The following is a 20,208-nucleotide window of genomic DNA, read 5'->3' on the forward strand; positions in this document are numbered from 1 at the left end:
ACATTTATACACTTCTGTAGTACAATTAAAATTAAAATCACTGTATGTATGGCCGGCAGGCCTATTATGTATTTGGGCACTCCCACAAATCCTTCAAGGCCAGGTGCAGCCACTGGACCACTCCTTGTGCGTGTCTGAAATCAGGTGTGGGGAAACCAAGCCAATCAGAGCAGGTTTCTCTCATAGGCACTTCAAGATTGCTACTCATTGGAAGCATCTTTGCTCTTGTAAGTGTTTGTGTTTTCTTTTTTTAAAAAATTAATTAATTTATTTTCCCTTTTGTTGCCTTTGTTATTTTTATTGTTGTAGTTATTGGTGTCATCATTGTTGGATAGGACAGAAAGAAGTGGAGAGAGGAGGGGAGGACAGAGGTGGGAGAGAAAGATAGAAACCTGCAGACCTGCTTCACTACCTGTGAAGCGACTCCCCTGCAGGTGGGAGCCAGGGGCTCGAACCATGATCCTCATGCCGGTCCTTGTGCTTCGTGCCACGTGTGTTTAATCCGCTGCACTACCACCCTAGTCCCATGTTTGTGATTTCTAAGAACCTTTATCTAACCTCCACAATGGCTCCTAAACATGCTGCTTCTTATAAGCCTTCTCTGAAGATGAAAGTAAGCGCCAGAGGGAAGATGCTCACCATCCAGGAGAAGGTGGAACTCTTGGATAGGATCAAAGAGGGCAAGAAAATCATGGAGGTTGTCTGCCATTCTGACTTGAATGGGTCTACCATTCGCTTCACCCATAATGATGAAAAGTGCAACAGCTACTGTCTCGTTCAACAAGGAAGCAAAGCTGAAGGGGTGTTATTTCATGTCTAGAGGGCTCTAATAATGTTAACAACTATATTTAGAAGGTTGTAAACAGGCTTTCTATGCTCTATGAAAATATTTGACTTATAAATAGAGAACTTGACGGAAATTCACTTATCATGGTAGAGTCTGGAACTAGCCACAACAAACAAGGGATGACTGTAGTTCAACAGAGCAACAGGTAAAGGGAAGTCCCAGAGCAACAAGGAGCAGGCCTACAGGGCTGTCACTCAGCATGGAACATAGTGTGGGGGAGCTGGACACTCATAGTCAAACAAGAATAGGAATAAAATATCTAATAATTTAGATTTACCTATGTTGAGAATTTAACAAGACTGGTGGGATTGGTGAGAGGCACCTAAAAAATAACTGAGAAAATGTTGCATATAAAATGATTATTAACCTGGAATTGGCGTATTGCACCAAAATAAAAGACTCTGGGGTGGGTGGGGGGAGAATACAGGTCCAAAAAGGATGACAGAGGACCTAGTGGGGGTTGTATTGTTATATGGAAAACTGGGAAATGGTATGCATGTACAAACTATTATATTTACTGTCAAATGTAAAGCATTAATTCCCCAATAAAGAAATTAAAAAATATATATTATTGACTCCAGAAAAGTAAGTTGTACGTGAAAGAAAACATAATTATGGTAAACTCTGAAGTACCGCTATGAACAATATTTAATCATATAAACATATCTGAGTTTTAATTTATGCAAAGCAGGTAAAATATCATATTGAAATATGATTGTGGACGTGTGTATAAAATGCTTACGTGTGTATGCCATGTAAAAATGAAATTATCTTAAGGAAGTAGGAAATAAATACATGTCTAAAATGGAAAAAAAAGTCAACAAATACATTATTTTAAATTGTGGGTTGACAATGCAGTGAGTATCACCTCAGCATGCTTCACTTCAGACTGTGTCCAGAGATGTCAGGCATGGAATGTCAACCCTTCAGCCTCATTACTCAGGTGAGACCTTTCCTTTCATAGGATTCTCTCATTTTATTCCAGGAGGTTCACTTCCTAACAAAGTCCCAAAACCTAGATATAGACCAGGTCCTGTAAAATAGAGCATATGTTCACATGTATCCATAAATTAGGGCAAAATGTATACCTGAAAGCAAAAGTACACAATAGTCTACAGTGAGTCAGTATGAAGTTCATAATGAAATAGTGTCTACTGGGAGTTGGGCAGTAGCGCAGCGGGTTAAGCTCATGTAGCACAAAGTGCAAGGACTGGTGAAAGGATCCTGGTTCGAGCCCCCAGATCCCCACCTGCAGGGGAGTCGCTTCACAAGCGGTGAAGCAGGTTTGCAGGTGTCTATCTTTCTCTCCCCTTCTCTGTCTTCCCCTCCTCTCTCCATTTCTCTCTGTTCTATCCAACAATGACGACATCAATAACAACAACAATAAAAAACAACAAGGGCAACAAAAGGGAATAAATAAATAAATATAAAAAAATAGTGTCTACTTAGACTTAGCTACCCAAATCACCTATTTCCCATTATACTTCCCTCATTCACTCCCAAGCTATCCTTGTCAAAGCAAGGACTGCAAAAGCTAAATAGGGGCAAGAGACCGGCATACTTTAATGATGACTCTTTAGTCACTATCAGGCCACCCAATTGGCTGGGGCCCTAGTCAAGGAGTCCTGAGATTCCCAAACAGACATGATGGGCCTAGAACTTGAAATAATCCCTCTCTCCATTGTTACTGTTATCTATCAGGAACAACAAAATAGACCCCTTTGTGGGCCCCCATAGGACCTTGCCCTCAACTTGGATCAACAATGATTGAAAATGTTCCATCCTCCAAAGGGAGACTGGACAGTATACTCTATGCTACACCTGAGGAAGATGGGTCCCGACATTGGGGCAGCTTCGAATATTCCTACTCATGACCACAGAATGTGAGCTCAGATCTACAGGGATGCAGAGGTCACATAGGCTCCTAAGCTGAATATGGGCCCCAGATCACATCAAATTGATTGGGTTTACAGTCAACAATAATTATACACCTTTCCCTATTAGGGAGCTATTCTCTTCCCTGATCCAGCTTTCTGGTCCTTTTTCCAGCCATGACATCATCTTCACAGACAATAACTAGGAGCCAGCTAAATATCAGATTTCAGGCTCAGGGAAAAACAAGCAAACAAACAAAAAACCTAGTATAGCCACAGGCCCTTTGGAATATAACTAAAATATGTCTGCTAGCTATCTACAAAATGGAGGACCCCCATTTGCATTATTCCAGCCTTTAGGTTCATGATTAGTCAACAACTTGTTTGGCTTTATATGTTAACTCTATTTTCAGCCACCAGGTTAGAGATGCTACCATGATGCCAACACGACTTCCCTGGACAGACAGCCCCACCAATGTATCCTGGAGCTCCGCTTCCCCAGAGCCCTTCCCCACTAGGGAAAGAGAGAAGCAGGCTAGGAGTATTGATTGACCTGTCAATGCCCATGTTCAGTGGGGAAGCAATTACAGAAGCCACAACTTCCACCTTCTGCATCCCACAATGACCTTGGGTCCATACTCCCAGAGGGTTAAAGAATTCAAGGAAAAAAAAAAAAAAGAATTCAAGGGAGGGGATGGGACAGGAAGTTCTGGTGGTGGGAATTGTGTAGAGTTGTACCCCCCCCTCTTATCCTATGGCTTTGTCAGTGTTTGCTTTTTATAAATAAATAAATAAAATTGTGGGTTGAGCATGTGTAAAGTTACCATATGTAAAGACACTGGTTCAAGTCTCCAGTCCCTACCTGCTCAATGCTTCATAAGTGGTGGAGTGGTGCTACAGGTGTCTCTCTGTCTCTCTCCTGTGGTGACGCAGTATACCGGTGACCATGGAAGTCCCAGCACAGTGCTGATATCAGCCTTGGGGACACAGAGCATGCAGTGATCTGTTCAGGCACATGGTGGATTGTGGGAGGATCCAGTCTGTGCATTGTGGGTGATCTGAATAGACTTAAAAAGTATAGCCAGCCAGAAGTCTGGTCTCTATGGCTGCGGCTTCTTCTCCTGGTCAGAAGCTGCTTGGTGGAGGTGCTCCAGGTATCTGCCATGGCTATTTCTCCTGGGAGCTGAACTCATGTGACTCAGCTAGCCGGTAAATTCAAGACTCCCCTACAGCCATGAGCAACCTTATACCTCAGCTGATAAATTGTTTATCCGATGGGACTGAACTTTCGATAACTATTCATAGACTTGATGGACCTGGCGTATTCTTAACCCCTGATAATTGCTTATTTTGTGTATCCAAAATATACATCCCATACTTTTGTACTTCCCTATTAAACTTGTATTGTTTAAACCCGTTCACAGCTCCCCACTGTCAATCCTTTGTAAGCAACAGCCCTAAAGCCCCATTTTAAGTTTTAAGTTACAACACTCTCCCTCTCTACCTCCCCATCCCTTCTTAATTTCTCTGTCCTATTAAATTAAAAAATAAATTTAAATAAATAAATTGTGGGAAGTAATTCCAGAAAAATGTCTGAGAGCAGAAGTGCTTTCTTCTGGGAAGTGGGATTTACAGGTGATGGCAGGAGGAACTAAGGAGACCTTTGCTTTTGATAAAGTCTTGCATAAGCGGTGAAGCAGGTCTGCCGGTGTCCATCTTTCTCCCCCTCTCTGTCTTCCCCTCTCCTCTCCATTTCTCTCTGTCCTATCTAATGACGACCTCAATAACAACAACAACAATAAAAAGGGCAACAAAAGGGAAAATTAAAAAAAAATAAAAGTCTTGCAGTAGCTTTTGATGTTTAAAGAAAGTCTGTTAATTACTCTGATTAGAATTAATATTAAAGGATGGAGAGAGGAGGCCTGGTGGTGATGCACCTGGTTGAGCACACATGTTACAATGTTCAAAGACCCAGATTCGAGCCCCCACCCCCCACCTGCAGGGGGAAAGCTTTGCAAGTGGTGAAGTAGGGCTGCAGGTGTCTCTCTGTCTCTCACCCTCTCTATCCCCCTTGATTTCTGTCTGTCTCTATCCAGTAAATAAATAAAGATAATTTTTAAAAAAGGATGGAAAGACATCACTGTGGCTATGCAAAAGACTTTCATGCCTCAGGCTCTGAGATTCGAGGTTCAAGGTTCAATCCCCAGCACCACCACACGCCAAACTGAGCAGTACTCTGGCATCTTCCTTTCTTTCTTGATCTTTGTATCTCTCATTAACAAATAACAAATAAAATATTTTTAAACGAATATTAAGTAAAGACTGTATGGTTTCATTCATATGTGGTCTATAAAGGGACTGGACAAATAAACTTTTATTTATTTAAAAAATAAAATTTAGCTTAAAATTAATATTAAAGTATCTTTCTAGCAGTAACTTATTTTCTGGCCTTTTTTTCATAAAACTAGAACATAAAGAAGAAAAAGTATGACTTCTTTATCACCCCAGCTGACACATAATTCCTAACCCAATATTTGACTTTTAAAGTTAATTTTACAATTACATTTTACTGTGTTGAAGAACATAGCAATAATGGTCATGCAGAAAGACTTTAGTGCCTGAGGCTCTGGTGCCCTAGGTTTAATCCTCAGCACCACCATAAACCAGAGCTGAGCAGTGCTTTGGTTAAAAATAAATAAATAAATAAATAACCCTGCCCCTAGATGCATTACAGATGTAACTATTGTTCTGACCTGTTAGAAACAGAAAGAAGCACTGGAGCTTCCTCAGGTACTATGGCAACTCCCATGTGGTGTTGGGGCTCTAACTCAGGCTATGCATATGACAAAGCTCACACACACACACACACACACACACACACACACACACACAACTACCAGAAAAACTTGCCAGCTCCTTAGTTGTACTGCTTAGTTCATATGATCTATCCAGGATTCATTCTGTTTCTCTGTCAGAATCAAGCAGAATCTCAGAAGCAATGAAATCATGCATGTGTGAGGCACTAGCTCCACCTAAAACAAAAGCAAAACAAAGAAACAGGATAAAACCATTGGCATTATGTGCTTAGATGGAGTGGCCGCAGAGGTTTCTGATCCTGCCTATCCTGAGAGGGCTATCCCCCAAATTGTCAGATCCACCCCCCCTTTGTGGGGACTGGAGAATATCTACAACAGGAGGGTCCATGGAACATAGCTAGCATTGTACAAGCTCATCGATGAATCACATCCTTCTCCCCACCCCCACCCCCACCCCCCACTACCACCTGGGGGGGGGGAAGAGAAAAAATGTATAGGAGCCTCTATTTCCTGAGCACGGGTTAGGAGTGAGGAAGGGCTGCTGCATGGTGTCCCATAACAACCACTATTTGTTGAGAAACTAAGCATTTGGCAGACATTGTTCAGAGGCCTGCACTCCCCTCCCCTCTCTTTTTAAATTTATTGCCACTAGGGTTATCATGGGTGCTCTGTACCTGCAGAACAAATCCATGTCTCCTATTTTATTTGATTTTTTGATAGGACACAGATAAATGGAGAGGGGAAGAGTGATAGAGAAGGAGAGAGAGACAGAGACTCCTGCAGACCTGCTACAACACTTGTTGGAGGATCCTTCTTGCAGGTGGGGAGCAGGGACTTGAACCTCGGTCCTCTGGCATAGTAATGTGTGCGCTCAACCAGGTACAACCCTGCTGGCTTCAGCCCTGCACTCTCCTCTCCTTCACAGGTGCAGAGTGGACTGAACCATTCTACTGAGCAGAAACCTAGACAGAAGCTTTGTTTCTATTGTCCTGGGTAGACTAGTCTTACATTCCAGGCAGCTGGCCCTAGTGAGCTAAATACATTCCAGCAAGGGGTTGCTGAGCCAGCACTGTGTGAGTAATGTAATGGGAGCTCAGAAGCTGTCCCTATTCTGTTGACACTCCAGTACACACTGTCCTAGAAAGTTCTTAGTTCTGCACAGGCAGGTCAGACCAGCCTTGCTAGTACCAAGCTATAGGTCACATGGGCCCTTCATTTGCACGGAATCAAAATGACCTAAGTAGCATTTTACTTTCAAGATATGAGCCTGAAGAAGATTGTGTAGCTCGCCCTCATTTGATAGTATCCTACAAATAACAGATATTGCCCGAGCTGTGGTAGAAGGCCACCTGTACATCAGGTGGGAGAGACTATCTATCTATATATATATAGCATCTATAGTGTGAATAAAACTAATTGGGGGGGATGAGGGGGTGAAGAGGGGTGGGCAGTGGCACACCTGGTAGAGTAGACATGCTGCAGTATGCAAGGATCCAGATTCAAGCCCCTGTTTTCTACCTGTGGAGGAGGAGGGGAGCAGAGATGTAACTATGTCTCTCTCTTTCCCTATCTCCTCCTTCCCTATAGATTTCTTTCTGTCTCCTATAAACAAACAAATAAATATTTGAAAAAAAGAAACTAAATAGGTGTAGGTGTGTGTATGTGTGTGTGTGTGTGTGTGTGTGTGTGTGTGTGTGTGTTGGACTAGAGGAAAGGCAGAGCAAGGCTGAGTATCCAGGAGGGTTTCCAGATGGCCCTCCCAATCTTCAACTGTTACTTTTCTGCTTTAATGATTGTATTTTGGATGCTGTATGCCACAAAGAAATTTATAAACCAATGCCAGAGAGGCAATGGTGAGTTAAGGAAGATTTAGAGTTGCAAAGTGACATGGAGAGATTTGCATTTTAGAAAGAGAGCTCTGCGGGCGGGGGAGACAGCATAATGGTTATGCAAACAGACTCTCATGCCTGAGGCTCCTAAATCCTAGGTTCAATCCCCCGCACCACCATAAGCCAGAGCTGAACAGTGCTCTGGTGTTTCTCTCTCTCTCTCTCTGCGTCTATCTCAAAAATAAAATTAATAAAAAATTAAAAAAAAAAAAAAAAAAGAAGCTGAAGGAAGTTGCCTCCAGCCCTTGTTAAAAAAAAAAAAAAAAAAAAAAAAAGAAAGAGAGCTCTGCTTCAGACCACAGGGAAGTAAACATGGAGGTAGGAGGTCAACTGAGAGGTGACTGCAGGGTCAGGGGCAGCTAGGACTGAGGCAACAGCACCCAGAAGGGCCAAGGCAGGGTGTGGGGCCTTTGGCAGATGAAATAAAAGGGATTTAGAGGTTCCTAGAATAGGCAAGGTGAGAGAAAGCAGGCATTCTGTACAGTATCTAGTCTGGGGAGGTGGAGACAGGGGTTCCCAAGTGGCAGCACCCTGGGAAGGAGCAGTTTCTAGAAAGGTGGATAAACTGAGGTGTGGAAGATCTGTGAGGCATTCCAGACTGACAGCTGTATTTTTCTAGTCTATATTTCAATGGAAAATTCTGGCCTCTAAATATGAACTTGGGTTTTGAAGACACCAATGTTCTTTACATCTCCATGAATAGATGAGGTTATCTATGGAAACGTAGAGCTAGAAAAAAGGAAAAGGATCCAAAGAAACTCTAACACTCAGAGTTGGGCTGAATTGCCTGGGAGGTAGCACAGTGGACAGAACATTGAACTCTTAAATATGGAGTCCCAAGTATGGGACACCAAGTTCAGTTCCTAGCATTGAATGTACCAGATTGATGCTCTGGTTCTTTTTATCTCATAAATAAATCTTTTTTCTTTAAGGAGTTGATAGGAAATTTAGAGACAGCAGGAGAAAGAACAAAGGGGATATGTGTTGGTAGTTGGGCAGTTAAATTGAAGACTCCAGTGCTCAAGCATTAGGTGCAGATCTGTGCGTCACTGGAGAGTAGGAAGTCATTGAAAGTATGGGAGAGAATGGGGGTAAAAAGAACAGGGAATCTTAGAAACATCAACTTGATTTGGGGTGGGGGTACGGGGGAGTAGAAGAAAGGAAGACCTTCAAGGAGATGATAAAGAACTTGCCGTGGGCCTGGCGACATAGCATAATGCAAAAGACTGTTCATGCCTGAGGCTCTAAGGTCCCAGGTTCAATCCTCAGCACCACCATTAATACACCAGAGCTGATCAGGGCTCCAGTCTCTCCTTCTCTATCTACCTACCTACCTACCTACTTCTCATTAAAAATAAAATAAATAATGTGTTCTTTTTTTAAAAGAGTCTACCAGAAAAGTAGTAGAACAAAGAGGGTGGGAGCTGGGTTAAGTGCACATGGCGTGAAGCGCAAGGACCGGCATAAGGATCCCAGTTCAAGCCCCCGGCTCCTCAACTGCAGGGGAGTCATTTCATAAGCAGTGAAGCAGGTCTGCAGGTGTCTATCTTTCTCTCCCCCTCTCTGTCTTCCCCTCCTCTCTCCATTTCTCTATGTCCTACCCAACAATGACAACATCAACAACAGCAATAATAACTACAACAACAATTTAAAAAAAGGGCAACAAAAGGGAAAATAAATATACAAAAAATAATAATAAATAAAGTCAAAAGCAGTCAAGGAGAAGCCCAGCAGTAGAGAGCACATGTCTCTATGTATGAGGACCTGTATTCAAGCCCCTGGTCCCTACTTGAGGAGGAAACTTCTGTGAAGCAATGCTGCAGGTATCTCTCTTGCTCTCTCCCTCTCTTTCCCCCTCTATTTCTCTGTCTCCATCAGAAAAAAAAAAAAAAAAAAAGAGAATACCAGGAGTTGTGGAGTCATAATGCAAGCATCAAGCCCCAGTGATAATCCTAGTAGAAAAGAGAGAGAAATAGGGGCTGGGTGGTGGCACATCTAGCTGAGCACATATGTTCCATTATGCAAGGAGCCGGGTTTGAGCCCCCGGTCCCAACCTGTAGGGGGAAAACTTCACAAGTGGTGAAGCAGTGCTGCAAGTGTCTATCCCTCTCCCTCTCTACACCTCCCACCTTCCCTCTCAATTTCGGGCTGTATCTATCCAATAAATAAATAAGGATAATGAAAAATATTTTTTTTAAAAAAGAGAGAAATAGAGACAAAGGAAAGGAGGGAGGAAAGATAGGGGGTCTGGGTGTTGGTACACCCAGCTGACCACATCTGTTACAATATGCAAGGACCTGGGTTCAAGCTCCCAGTTCCCACCTGCTGGGGGGAGAAGCCCTGCTGTAGGGGACTCCCTTTCTCTTTCTCTCTCTGTCTCCCACTTTCACTATCAATTTCTGTCTGATTCTATCTGATAAATAAATAAAATATTTAAAATAACTAGTCATTTTTATTTGTGACTCATATTGCTTTACTAGATTGTAAGATTAAAGGTGTAATTTCCCACCACCCCTCCCAGTGAGAGAAAAGGAAAAAGAGAGACTTCGTGTGAAGCCAGAGGCCCTGAAAACAAATGGGGGGGGGGGAGAAAGAAAGAAAGAAATTAAAAGAAAGGAAGGAATAAGTGAGAGGGAAAAAAAAAAGTCAAGGAACAGTAAGAGAGGAACTGCAGGAAATGGAGTTAATCCTGACATTCTGTGTAGCCTTGGCGCTGGGCAGAGCATTTTAACCTTCAGGAGCTCTCACCTCATCTATAAAATGGGACCACTGAGGCCATTTCCTCTCTTACCTCCTAGAAGGAGGGTTATGAGGTTCCAATGATAGAACTGATGAAAGGGCATTTGTAAACTAGAACTCTTTCCCCTAAACTCTAGTGATTATTACTAGTCTTTGGTGAAATAGATAGTTACTAGGACTTTAACCATCATCTTCAGTAAGTATCCCTTCCCTCCACTGCCCTCCTCCACACAGCAAACCATCCCCCTCCCTACACACACACACACACACACACACACACACACACACACACCCTCTGGCTCCAGTGGCAGGTTACCAGGTCAAAGTTGTATATAAATAAATAAAGCCTGCTGCAGGCCCTGCCAACCCTATCCATTCCACTATCACTTAGTCACTTTATTCCAGAGTTTGGGGTATTTCATGCATAATTCCTTGATGAACACTTGGAAGGGAAAGGATGTCTCCATTGCCACCTGGTGCATAACTGACTTAGATTTGAATTAAAACCAAAGGAAGCCATGGAATGGGAAAAGAGAGATAAGTGTGGGGGGGTGAGTAAGGAGTAAAGAGAAGCTGAAAGTCAACTGTGCAAAGTTAGGGCATCTGGGAGGTAACAGCGGGTGGCTCAAGTCTGAGTCCTAGGAACATATTGGAAGTTCTATGCCAGAGGAAGGCCTGCTGGCCTGCTGCTATGTTTCTCTCTCTCTCTTTCTCTCCTCCCTCCCTCTCCTTACATATGTGTATGTCTTTTGGTCTCTCTACCAGAACAAAAAAGTCATTTTGAGAGTAGTGAAATCACACGTGTATAAGGTCCCAGATTTGAAAAAGAAGGACGAGAAGGAGAAAAATCTTTAAGGAATATACACTGTAACCAGGGAAGTAACTCACATGGCAGAGCATTAGACTTGCATGCCTAAGGTTCCCAGTTCCAGCCCTGGTTTCCCAGCACCTCATGAACCAGAGTGTGCTCTCTGGCTTGCTTCTCTCTGTCTCTCTCTCTCTCTCTCTCTCGTAATAAATAAAATACATATTTAACAAATACACAAATAGACAAAGATGGGGACACTGGACAAGGGGACAAGGTGAGTGTTTAGATAGCTTCTGTCACTTTGTCTGACAGTGTTCTTTTGCTCTCTAATATTTGACTGAGGCCATGTAACACACAGAAGGAGGCCAAGTCAAAGCAGAGGCAGGTCAAGGGAGGGCAGGGAACAACACAAGAAAAGATCCTAGAGAGGATGAAGGGCTATGGGAGAAAGATCAAGACAAGAGCAACTGGAAGACCAGAAACACGGTCAACAGAAGAACCAGTTTAGGAATCAGATCAGGGGAGAAATACAACCTAATATACTGGGCCACAGTTTGACTATTAACAATAATTACAGCTTCTGTTTGTCAGATATCAGCTTGTCCCAGGCACACTGCCCACAAGTTAATCTACTTCCTAAGCAACCAGGGGCTGGATAGTAGAGCACCCCCTAAAGTACACATATTGCCACGCACAAAGACATGGGTTCAAGCCCCTGGTCCCCACCTGCGGGGGGGGGGGGATATTTTGCAAGCAGTGAAGCAGTGCTACAGGTGTCTCTTTTTCTCTTTCCTTCTCTATCTCCTCCTTCCCTCTAGATTGTTCACTGCCTCTATCCAATAAATATATATAGAAAATATTTTGTAAATAATAATAGTCCTAAGCAACCAAATAACTATTATAGACCATGGATAGTCTTGGGAGCTGGACATCCCCGAGGCCATAGGCCTTGCCCAGCTCTAGAGGTAGCAAGAAGCACAGCCACTTGTATCCAATCTGGAAGCAGGTTCTAGGCCCTATGCCATACCAGAGACAACGTCCCCAACAGTGTGGTTCACAGAAATCCCCAACTCCTTGTGAACATCATCCTAGGTCTTGGACTTCACTTTGATGCCTCAAGAGACCACTGTGTGATCCATAATTGCCATCGCCTCAGTTGCTTACTTGGTTGCCTGCTTTCTTTATTTTTGAAGGCCAGAGCACTAGTTTGCCACTTAAGATGGCCTGTTTGTTTTTGTCTTTGTTTTCAGGTGGTACTGGGAACTGAACCCAGGGCATCATTCATACAAAGTTGAGTCACCTCCCTGGCCCCACAATTTTGGAGGTGTTTTGTTTTGTTTTGTTTTGAAGACAATGCACAAAAACACTCAGAGATGCATTCCAATAGCACATTCACAGGCCCTGGAAATGTTAATAGAGGGAACAGTATTGAAACAGGGAAGTTTTCAAGCCATTCTCTCTACAAACCATTAACTGATTCATTTACCCTTTTTTTTTTTTTTAAATTTATTGCCACTAGAATGTGAGGGTTAAGTGTGTGGACTCTGTAATTAGGCTGCCTGAATTCAAACCTTGGTCCTCCATTCATTCATGAGCTTTATGAGTCTAATGGCTTTTGTGGCAGCTTCTCCACCTGAAAAAGGGAATATTCCCCCATTATCAGCTAGGTTTGAAGTAAAGGCTTGTGAATGAATAGACCTAATGTTCTCAGAACTCAGCTTAAACCAGGATAATGCCAACCTATCCCAGGAGCTACCATGTCCAATGGGGCAGGTTCCAGCCCTGGAGATGTTCACAGTGCAGAGAGGGTGTCAGAGCTGGTCTGCCTTTCCCGTTAGAACTAGACCAGGGTGGTCCGGAAGGTGGCGCAGTGATAAAGCTTTGGACTCTCAAGCATGAGGTCCCGAGTTTGATCCCCAGCAGCACATGTACCAGAGTGATGTCTGGTTCTCTCTCTCCCTATCTTTCCCATAAATAAATAAAATCTTTAAGAAAAAAAAAAAAAAGAAAAAAGAACTAGACCAGGATGAAGTCACATCATCTTCAGTTCCTCCAAGGTCTTCCTCTCACCAACCCCTGCCCAGGGGCAGTGCTGCAGCTTCAGGCAGGAGCCCAGAGGGGTAGAAAGCTGTGTGCTGGATGGAACAGGACAGGCTGTGCCACTGGCAGGCAGCTCCCCTGCCCCAGTCACGCAGGAGGGTTTATTCTTCTGCTTACTTTTTTCTTCCCTGAACCCAGAAACAGTGGCCTGATTGAGGCAGGAAAAGCTTTTAGGATGTCAGGCTTGACTCTAACAAGGACTCAGCTCCCCAGGGAGGCTGGCTGATGAAGATCAAGTCTCAACAGTCGCATGCATGCAGAGCCTTGCCTGCCAAAGGAGGCAGAGCCCACTAGGAGAAGTCACCAAGGAAAAGTAGGGCACTGGTCTGGGCTTTATCTCCTGCTGAAGACATCCACAGCCCCTGCTGGCTATGCCTCAGATTCCACCAAGGCAACAGCCTGTGATCTTCTTCTTTAACTAGAGCTCGGCAGAACAAGGCTGGATCTCATTTGTCTGGCTGAGATGGAGGCTCTTTGAGCCTGGCGGCTTGGAGAAAGAGGTAACAAAAAAAGGCAGCCAGTAACTAAGTAACACCAGCCTTCCTGACAGGTTCACTAGGGAGCCGGTACATGTGGATTCTGGGGTTGAAGTTGCACAGTCATGCCCTAGGGGAATTATGTTGGGATGGAAAGACCTGGAAATGACCAGTGACCTAATGTCTCACTTGTACAAAGGGGCAGGGAAGGCCTCCCCCACAGGGAGTGATTTGACCCTAACTTACTCCCGCTGTGATCACAGGGGATATAACAAGTGCTCCGTAATATGGCCACTGTCCTTGTCTAGTGTGGCTGCAGTCCAGCAGCTTGAACACAGGGACATGGTTCCCAGGCTCAGGGTTTGCTTGTGAGTAACATCTAGAATCCCACCCCTAGGCTGGGAGCGAGGAGTTGTGCGGAGTTGTGCTGGTCCACTGAGGAAGCCAAAGCCTCCCATGACTGTCTTGCATCTGAGTTGTTTGACTTCATAGGAATTTTTCTTTCTTTCTTTTTTTTTAAACCAGAGCACTGCTCAGCTCTGGCTTATGATGGTTGCTTGCGGGGGATTGAACCTGGGACTTTGGAGCCTCAGGCATGAGTCTGCTTGCATAACCATTATGCAATCTACCCTCCACTCAGGAATTTTTCAGATGAGAGCACTGCTCAGCTCTGATTTAAGGTGGTGCTGGGAATTGAACCTGGGACCATGGAGCCTCAGGCATGGAAGTCTTCTGCATAACCTCTATGCTATCTTCCTGGCTCCCCTATGTTTTGAACAACTAAAATTCTTTGCTTATTCAGTTCTCTAATTTTTCTCCTAGACTAATGCTACATTTTTAAAAAACCTAGGAAGATAGCATAACAGTTATATTAAAAAGACTTTGTTCTCTTCTTTTTTTTGTAATTTTTTTTATATTTTATTTTCCTTTTTGTTGTCCTTGTTTTTTTATTGTTGTTGTAGTTATTGTTATTGATGTCGTTGTTGTAAGATAGGACAGAGAGAAATGGAGAGAGAAGGGGAAGACAGAGAGGGGGAGAGAAAGATAGACACCTGCAGACCTGCTTCACCACCTGTGAAGTGACTCCCCTGCAAGTGGGGAGCTGGGGGCTCGAACCCAGATCCTTACACCCCGGTCCTTGCACTTCATGCCATGTGAGCTTAATCCGCTGCACTATTGCCCGACTCCCTGTTCTCTTTTCTTTCTTTCTTTCTTTTTTTTTCCTGTCTGGTTGTTTTATTAGGTAAGTAATGCTCTATCAGCCAGTTGTTACATGGGTGTAATTTCTCATCTTCTCTTGATAGGTGTCTGCACATCACCACCACCAAAACACAGGTCTTCTCCACCATTGTGCCCTGGGTCCAAATGCCCTCCTCTCCAAGCCCCACCTGATGCTCATGCCCTTGTCCTTGCTGCAACAGACCATGTCCAGTCCTTGTTGCACCCTGTGTTTTGCCGTTCCCTCTTTAAGTTCCACCTATAAGTGAGATCATCTAGTATTCATCCTTCTCTTTCTGATTGATCGGACTTAATATGATTCCTTCAAGTTCAAACCAAGATGAGGCCAAAAAAATGACCATCATTTATCGCAACTGAGTAGTATTTCATTGTGTATATATACCACAACTTTCTAGACTTTCACAGCTGAGGTACACAGGTCTCAGGTTCAATTCTTTTATTTATTTATATATTTTTTATTTACTTATTCCCTTTTGTTGCCCTTGTTGTTTTATTGTCGTAGTTATTATTGTTGTCGCCGTTGTTGGATAGGACAGAGAGAAATGGAGAGAGGAGGGGAAGACAGAGACAGGGAGAGAAAGAGAGACACCTGCAGACCTGCTTTACCACTTGTGAAGCAACTCCCCTGCAGGTGGGGATCAGGTTCAATTCTTATATTCACCACCAATATCCAGAGCTGAACAGTGCTCTGGTAGAGAGAGAGAGAGAGAGAGTGAGAAAAGATCTTACGGACCAAGATAACATGTTGATCTCAGACATGAGTTCAGTCCTTAGCATCCCATGTGCCAGAATGATGCTCTGGTTCTCTTTCCTTCACAAATAAATAATTAAATCAATAATAGCAAGGGGACCAGGTGGTGGTACACCAGGTGAAGCACACACATTACCATGAGTAAGGATCTGGTTTGAGCCCCCAGTCTCTACCTGCAGGAAGAACACCTCACGAGCAGTGAAGGAGGTCTGCTCTTGTCTCTCTTTCTCTATCTCTTCCTCTCAATTTCTCTCTATCCAATCAAAAAATAAAAATAAAAAAAAAGGAAAAAATGGCCACTGGGAGAATTAAGAGCAGTGTATTCTTTGTGCTAGCACTAAGCCCCAAAAAATAACCCTGGAAAAAAAAAAAAGAAACAATAATAATAAACAAAAGCAAAGCTAAAAAATTTTTTCAATGACTTTAAAATTTTTTTATTATTTTTATTTATTGATTGGATAGAGACAGCTAGAAATCAAGAAAGAAGGGAAGATAGAGAGGGGCAAAGACAGAGAGACACTTGCAACACTGCTTCATAGCTAGCAAAGCTTGCCCCCTACAGGTGGGGACTGGGGACTCGAACCTAGGTTCTTGTGCATTGTAACACATGCACTCAACCAGGTTGAGCTACCACCTGAGCCGTCTAAATTTTTTTTTTTTTTTAACAAAGTTCAGCTCTTCCTTACTGCAAAATTAATCTCAACACATAGGTGAGCCTTGGCACTAACAAAGAGCCAACAGTGTATTTTCCAAATACAGACAGTCCTTACTATTTGTTTCTGTTCCTGAAACCAGCTAATCAGCGAGTTTGTCAATATACAAGGAGCTGCCCCTTACCTGAATTTTAGGCACAATGTATTGTACCATAGCGGGATTGTCAGAAATATCTAGATAGTTTAACGTCAACTTTGCATAACTTTTTTAACATTTAAATTTTTTTACTATTTATTAATTTATTCCCTTTTTGTTGCCCTTGTTTTATTGTTGTTGTAGTTATTATTATTATTGTTCTTGATGTCGTTGGATAGGACAGAAATGGAGAGAGGAGGGAAAAACAGAGAGGGGAAGAGAAAGACACCTGCAGACCTGCTTCACCACTTTTGAAGAGACTCCCCTGCAGGTGGGGAACTGGGGGCTCAAACTGGGATCCTTATGCTTTGTGCCACATGCGCTTAACCCACTGCACTACCGCCTGACTCCCAACTTTTAACATTTTAAATATATTTTGAATGTCTATTCAGTAGTGTACTGTATACTATATTGTAATTTAAAAAATTAATTGTACTTTGGACTGTGCAACAAAATACAGATATGTAGAGGAAAAAAACAACCTATATGTACAATGACTGACTATAGGGACAAAAAAAGAAGCTAAGAGAAGCGATGTGCAATGAGATAAACAGAATGCAATACAAATCAGTTATTTAAAAAAAGATGATAATTTGCAGGCTGAGAGATAGTACAGCAGTAGAATACAGGACTTGCATGCATGAGTTCCACAGTTCATTTCTTGGCACCATGCTAGTGGATCCTCTGATTCTCTCTTTCTCATTACATAAATCTATTTGCAATTCTGACTGCAGAGCTGAAGTTACCTGAGGGAAATCATACTGGGTAGGAGAAAGGGTGGAATGGTTTACAGAAGGGTGGTGGATGTTGGAAATTTTTTAATTTTGATCTTGGAAAAATAAATAAAAATAAGACAATTTTAGAAAGTGGACAAAACCTGAAGAAGAGGAGGAGAGAAAAAGGAGAAAGAGGAGGGAGAAAAGAAGAACAACCTGACAAATTTTAAAAGCCCAAGTCCCATCCCAAAGGCCACACCATGAGGGACTCAAAGGTAACACTTGGCGTCTGTATCTTTCCCGAGCTGCCAGGTGTAAGGTAGATGAAAAGTATAGCATGAAGAACAGTGGCCACCTTAAGAGACTGGGTGGCCATTAGTGGGTGTGATGCAAAAGGGAAAAACAGGAATGCAAAAGGTGAGAGATACCAAGCAAGCTCAAAAGATAGCCAGACATATATTCTACTAAACCTTAAGGCTCAAAAATAATCCCCATTGGTTCAGTGACTTGCCTGCCAGACCCAGAGTCCATTCTCTCTGACACCTGCAGCAGTTGGGGCTCAGGCAGGGACTAAGGCTACCACCGCATTTCATCTCTGGCTTTGCTTTTCCCTGGCAGTAGTGTCTCTGTGTTTCAGATTCCTCCTGTGGACAAGTCTTATCTCTTGGGGTGATGGTACATATCAGATAAACTAATAAAAAGTAGTTTTTATATTGGTTCGTTGCACCTGGCTACTTAAAAAAAAAAAAAAAGTCCTGCCACAAAGAGTCACTCAGGAGGCTAAGAGAACCTCACATCTGGCAGCCAGTCAAAAGTGAAGAGGCAGTGAGGAGGCATGGTGAAGACCAGGACTGGGAGGGAACTGGTCTGGATTCCTGCCTGTGGTTGTGGTATTTAGCCTTCCAGAGCCTCAGTTATCCTCATCGATAAAGTGGGAGTTACATAACATAACATTGGCAAATCTCTCTTACAGTATCTGTAATCTAAAGTATATAAAATAGTCACAACTACATTTTCAGGTAAGGAAACTAAGACACAACAAGTTTAGAAACCTACCCCAAGTCACATAACTTGTAACTGGGGAAAACAGACAGAGCTAAGCACAGAGTCATGTGTCCACATTTCAAACATTATATCAAGATATATTGTTTGATATTGTAAAAAATATCATTGATAAGGTGTTTTTTTTCTTATCAGAGGTTAACAGGACAAGATGGCATTTGCTAAGCCAAGGAATATATCCCAAAACTCAGTTTTCAGTGATTTTTCTCCCTCTAACTTCTTCTGATAGACTAACAGTCTTTAAAGTAGAGACTGTATCAACTCCACTTGAGTTGACACCGATCTAGACACACTAGACTATTCTAGTTTGTGCCCGTTAGTGATAGACTCCAGCTGCAGTCTACCCAAATCCTTGTATGATGCTGGCAAGGCCTGCAAAAAGCAAGAGGTAAGCTTGTCAGCTGATGGTGTTTATTTCAGGTGGCATTCAATAACTCAAAAAGCAGGAAGGAAGGATTTAGAAGCTCCCCGGGAAAAGCTACAGCATATATATAGTCTCTGCTTAATTAAATACAAGCTTGTGGGTCCCAAGCGACCCTAGCTTGATTCCCACCTCTGCCAGTGTTTCCTTAGATAAATTTATCATCCAGTAATACATCCAGTTAACACATCTCTTCAGGTTCAGGAAACCTACAAGATCAGTGACTCTTAAAGCAAAGCACACCAAATACCTGCTTAAGAACTACCCAGAGGGCAACAAAAAGGAGAAAATAAATTAATTAATTTAAAAAAATTAAAAAAAAACTACCCAGGACTATATTAGACACACCTGGTTTATGTTTTTCCTTATCTCTTAAATCCCACCTATATGTGAGGCTGTCTGGTATCCATCTTTCTCCTCCTAACTAAACTTTTCAGCAGATTTAAGGACTCAAAAAGGAGAAGGAAAGGGGTGGGGAGGGAGGAAGATGATAATTTGGTGGTCAGGGAGGTAGGCTGACACCTATATTGGGGAGATGTGAAATTATACTTCTGTGACAACAACAGTCTTGCAAATCAGCATTTCCCCAATAAAGTGATTTTTTTTTTTAGGCCACCCAAGCACTGGTTTCAAAATGCAGATTCTGGAGCCTGAGTGGTGACTCAGTTAGCATGCCTTGCACACATGAGACCCTGGAGAAAACGCAGATTCTTGACTTTACCCTGATTCTGCTGAATCTCATCCTCTGTGAACAAGGCCTGGCCATGTGCGTTTCTGACAAGTCCTCCGTATGACTTCAGGCCAGGGAGCTACGTGCACCCCATCATAAGGCAGGTATGGGGACACCTGGACCACGCCACTACAGGTTTCAAAACCACGATCCCTTTGGGGGTGGCATCCTCAGGGCCAGCGGCTCCAGTTCATGGCCGTGCGAGAGCCAGGGGTGACCTTGGCGACGGGCAGAGAGGAAGCCACCTCTCCCTGACTGTCGTCCCTACTACCTCATTGGACAAGCCAGCTTCAGGAAAGAGCCGCAATCTTCCGGTAGGGGTTCCTGTAGCCACAAGCCCAGGAGTGGAGCAGTGACTCAGCTTAGGGGCTGGAGCCCGGGCCAGGCACAAAACAAAGAGCTGCAGGGACGCGCCTTCCCGGGCCGCACCTGCCGGCCAGTCTGTCCCATCCCCTCCCGCAGGCGGCGGTGCGGGGCGGCTGTTGCTGGGCAGGTTGGGCTCTCGCCCCAAGCTGCGGGCTCCCTAGCTCCCCGCTCCCGCCCCGCGCAGCCCTCGCCCTCTGAGTCACCCTCCCTGCGAGAGCCACCACCCAGCCGCGCGCCACTGCGCCTGCTCGCGCCGCTTGGTGCGCCCTATTTGCTCAGAGCTGGGCTCTGGGAGAACTCACCCCCACGCGACTTTCTTGGCATGCGGACAGACAGAGCTCCTGAGCAGTCTCCAGTCTTCCCCACCCTCTGCCCTCGCCCCCCTGCTCCTCCGCAGCTGATGTCTTTGCAACCCGTGCACCAACGGGAGGTCAACTGTGCTGTGACCGGGCTCCCCTGACCTCTGCGAGGTGACTTCCATCCTCGGCTCCCCGCTCTCTTCTGCCAGTCTCAAACCATGAGCAT

At 43.8% G+C, this 20,208-nt stretch overlaps 1 long non-coding RNA gene across 1 annotated transcript in view; it reads right to left on the reverse strand.

Moving 5' to 3' along the window:
* Positions 1-19,976, reverse strand: part of LOC107523015 (uncharacterized) — a 38,293-nt gene extending 18,317 nt beyond the window's left edge. The window contains exon 1 of the long non-coding RNA XR_001601711.2: positions 19,309-19,976. This is a non-coding gene — a long non-coding RNA (uncharacterized LOC107523015). The remainder of the gene's footprint in view (positions 1-19,308) is intronic.
* Between the last annotated feature and the right edge of the window lie 232 nt (positions 19,977-20,208).

This window comes from Erinaceus europaeus, chromosome 8 (assembly GCF_950295315.1).
Source record: "Erinaceus europaeus chromosome 8, mEriEur2.1, whole genome shotgun sequence".
NCBI lineage: Eukaryota > Metazoa > Chordata > Mammalia > Eulipotyphla > Erinaceidae > Erinaceus > Erinaceus europaeus.